Source organism: Hevea brasiliensis, chromosome 14, assembly GCF_030052815.1.
Source record: "Hevea brasiliensis isolate MT/VB/25A 57/8 chromosome 14, ASM3005281v1, whole genome shotgun sequence".
Classification (NCBI taxonomy): domain Eukaryota; kingdom Viridiplantae; phylum Streptophyta; class Magnoliopsida; order Malpighiales; family Euphorbiaceae; genus Hevea; species Hevea brasiliensis.
Genome location: NC_079506.1, coordinates 19,416,900 through 19,421,193, shown reverse-complemented (window position 1 = coordinate 19,421,193; position 4,294 = coordinate 19,416,900). Strand labels below are relative to the sequence as shown.

The 4,294-nt window shown below is 36.0% G+C and overlaps 1 pseudogene; it reads left to right on the top strand.

The window, feature by feature from the left end:
• Window positions 1-665: 665 nt before the first annotated feature.
• Window positions 666-3,815, top strand: LOC131172851 (receptor-like protein EIX1; annotated as a pseudogene).
• Window positions 3,816-4,294: the final 479 nt, after the last annotated feature.

Genomic DNA, 4,294 nt, shown 5'->3' with positions numbered 1-4,294 from the left:
GAGCATGGCTAATCTTCTGTATTGCGAGGCATTCATGCATGCACTCAATCACCATTTTGAAGGGTTTTTAGGAAGTCTGTGGTGTTTCTTTGTAATTACTTTGCTTTTATTATTTTCAATATTTAGATAATAGTGAACATGAACTTGTAAAGAATGATTCTATGAGTAGAAAGGTAGCTGTAAATGTCCCTGGTCAATAAATTGCAACTTCGTAAGCTTAACAATTGTTAGCAGAATAACTTTAAGGCATTTGACAGTGTAAATCATGCCTGTGTTCCACCATTTTTTTGTCCTATATACTAAATCAAGTTTTCTGTCCATATGAAACTCATTTCTTCTCCAAAGACTTGGTGCTTTTAGCATAAGGAATTACTAAAATACATAGACTTGATCAACTAAAGCAAAAAGCAGATCTCAATTAATTAACAAGATTTAGTTAGTGGCATAATCACTACAGTTAATTAGATTCTTAGTTAGTGGCTAATCATTATAGTTAATTAGATTCTTTCCTTTTTTTTTTTTTTCTTTTAAAACTAAAAAAGGAGAGGTGATGGTGTTATCTCAACATAAACGGAGGAAATATAATAAATGGTGCTCCCTCCATATAGATAGTATAGCACAGATTACTAAGTTGTAAGCGATGAAACAAAGAGAAGAACCAAGATTTTCCTCGATAAGCCATCCTAATCCTCTTCAACTGAACAGGGCCTTGAGTCTTGATTTATGGGGAATTTACCACTTCTCTGGATTTTGTTGCTTCTCACCCATTTGATAACAGGAAAACATGTTTCTGTTGCACAGGGAGAATTATTAGCCTGCAAAGATTCAGATAGAGAAGCTCTTCTTGACTTCAAAAAGGGTCTTCAAGATTCTGAAAACTGGCTCTCCTCGTGGCAAAGAAGCAATTGCTGTTGCTGGTGGGGAATAATTTGTGACAATACCACTGGAGCTGTTATTGCAGTTGATCTCCGGAATCCATCTGATTATGATTCTTTTGGCAGGTATGATCTTTCATCGTTAAACGGAGAGATAAGACCTTCACTCACTAAACTCAAGTCCTTGAAATATCTGGACTTGAGTTTCAACACATTCGATGGCAGCATTCCTGATTTCTTGTCCCCTTTGGAGAACTTGCAATATCTAAACCTATCAAAAGCTGGGTTTAGTGGTGCTATCCCTCCAAATCTTGGAAACCTCTCTAGCTTGCAGTTTCTTGATATCTCTTCTGATTTTCAAGATCTAACAGCTGATAATATTGACAGGGTGACTGGTCTTATCACACTGAAACATTTGGCAATGGATCAAGTAGACTTTTCAACTGTAGGAATAGGATGGGTTGAAACATTAAACAAGCTTCCATTTCTAACAGAGTTGCATTTATCTTTCTGTAGTCTATCCGGTATCACCTATTCTCTCCCTTTTATTAATTTTACTTCACTTTCAGTCATAGACCTGGTCATAACAACTTCAATTCCATGTTACCAAATTGGATTGTGAATATTCGCAACCTTGTATTTGTTGGCATCAGCAGTAGTGACTTGTACGGAAGGATTCCACTTGGTTTCAGTGAATTGCCAAATCTAAAGTCATTGGACCTTAATAGTAATGAAAATCTCTCAGCAAGTGCCTCCCAATTATTCTGGGGAAGCCGGAGAAAGATAGAAGAAATTGATTTTTCAATCAATAAGTTACATGGAAAACTTCCAGCTTCCCTTGGAAATACGACATCTCTCATTTATCTTGATTTGTCAAACAATGTTGTCAAGGGTGGGATTCCTAGCTCCATAGGTATGCTCTGTAACTTACAAAAAGTATTCCTGTCGAATAATAACTTGACAGGAGGTTTACCAGAATTGCTCCAGGAAACAGATAACTGCCCTTCTAAAAGTCCTCTGCCCAAATTGCTGAACTTTGAGTGCACTGACAATCAGGTAGCTGGTAGGTTGCCAAATTGGATGGGTCAACATAAAAATCTTGTTGTACTCTATTCAGAACGTAACTCTCTGCAAGGTCCAATCCCCCATTCCTTTGGAAATTTGAAGTGTTTGTCTGAGCTCAGACTTGAAACAAACAAACTCAATGGTAGTCTCCCTGATAGTTTGGGTCTGCTCTCTGAGTTATTTGCCCTCAATGTTTCCAACAATGAAATATCAGGTATTATCTCAGAAGCAAATTTTATGAGGCTAAGTAAATTGAAGTACTTGGTACTATCAGATAATTCATTCATTGTGAATGTCAGTTCTGATTGGGTTCCTACATTCCAACTCTTGGACCTTGAAATAAATTCATGCTATCTAGGCAATTCGTTTCCTGCTTGGCTTCAGTCTCAAAAACACATTAAAGGTGTTTATCTCTCAAATACTAGTATTTCAGGTTCTATTCCAAACTGGTTCTGGAACATGTCAGGGAATCTGATTCGATTGAATGTCTCTTTCAATAGTTTAGAGGGTCATTTACCAATTCCATTAAATATATCTCTCTCTCTCTGCAGTTGTTGATTTGAGCTCTAATCACCTCAAAGGATCCATTCCTCGTCCAGGTGTTGAAGTCCAGCTCCTAGATTTTTCAGATAACCATTTCTCTGGTCCTCTACCAGAAAATATTGGTCAAATCATGCCAAACTTGGGTTTCCTTTCTATTTCCCGAAACCAGATTATAGGTGCAATCCCAGCCTCAATTGGAGAGTTGTCGTCACTTACAGCCCTTGATCTTTCAGGTAATAATCTAACATGAAGCACTCCTCCAAGCATGGGGAATTGCTTCTCCCTCTCCGATTTAGATCTTCAGAAAATTTGTTTGTTGGGAGTGATTCCAGAATCTCTAGGCCAGCTAAATTTGCTTCAAACACTTCATCTGAGCGACAACAGATTATCAGGAGCAATCTCATCAGCTCTCCAGAATTTGTCGATTCTGGAAACGCTGGACCTGGGAAATAACAGGTTGATTGGAAATATTCCACCTTGGATAGGAGAAGCATTCCCAAGTCTCAGAATACTTAGACTGGGATCAAATGCCTTTTATGGAGAAATTCCCCCTGCACTTTTAAATTTGAGGTCATTGCAAGTCCTGGACGTGACAGAAAACAAGTTGAACGGCACCATTCCGGCTAGCTTTGGTAATCTTAAAGCCATGGGTAAAATTCAAAATGGACTCCATTATTTGTTCTATGGCCGTTTCTCATTTGGCGGATCATCATTACATTTCTTCCAGGAAAACTTAAATGTCAACATAAATGGGCAGCCTCTTGTATATACCAAGATGCTTTCCCTTCTTACCCTTCTAACTAGCATAGACCTTTCAGGAAACAATTTATATGGACAGCTACAAAATTGGTTGGTTTGGTGTTTTTGAATTTGTCTAGAAACCGCATCAGTGGCCAGATTCCCAAGAGCATTTCAGAATAGCAACAGCTGTCATCTCTTGTTCTCTCCTGCAATGAGTTTTGGGGTCCAATTCCCCCAAAAATGTCTTCAATGTGATTTTTGGCATATTTAAATTTGTCCAACAATAACTTGTCAGGTGTTATCCCTTACACAGATCACATGATGACTTCTAGTGCATCCTCTTTCATCGGAAACCCTGGTCTATGTGGCAGTCCCCTTACTGTAAAGTGTCTACACGGTGATCCAAACTACAGTGTCACCACTGAGGCTGACAATGCTAATGGCTTCATTCACAAATGGTCTTGTTTGAGCATTGGGATGGGATTTGCAGTAAGTTTATTGCTTCCTTATTTGGTTTTTGCAATCAAAAGACCTTGGGGTGACATATACTTCAGTTTTGTGGATGGAATTGTTGACAATTTCTCAAACTGAGTTTTTTTTTTTTTTTTCTTTTTGCAAGTTTTCTGTTTCTTGAACAATTTGCTGATTTATTCACTACTCTTATCTGTAAAAATGTTGTATGAATATTTTTCAGTTTCTTTTACAGTGGCTTCCTTTGGAATAAATCACTAGCAAAATACCCATGCATTTATAATTTTTATTTTTTAATTTAATTTTTAATTACATTTTAAATAAGATAAATTATTATTATTGAATTAATTTTAAATTAAAATTTCTTTTTTATTTAATTTAATTTAAATAAAATTTTACTAGTTATAATAATAAATTTTTTATTAATTTATCATATAATTAATTAAAATAATTTATGCATAAAAATATAGATATTTAATTAAAATTTTAAAATAACTCTATTAAAAATGAATGATAATAAAATATGAATAATCAAAATATTAGTTATCATTGTATTTAATATATTGTCACGACCCAACCTATGGGCCGGACCGGCACTA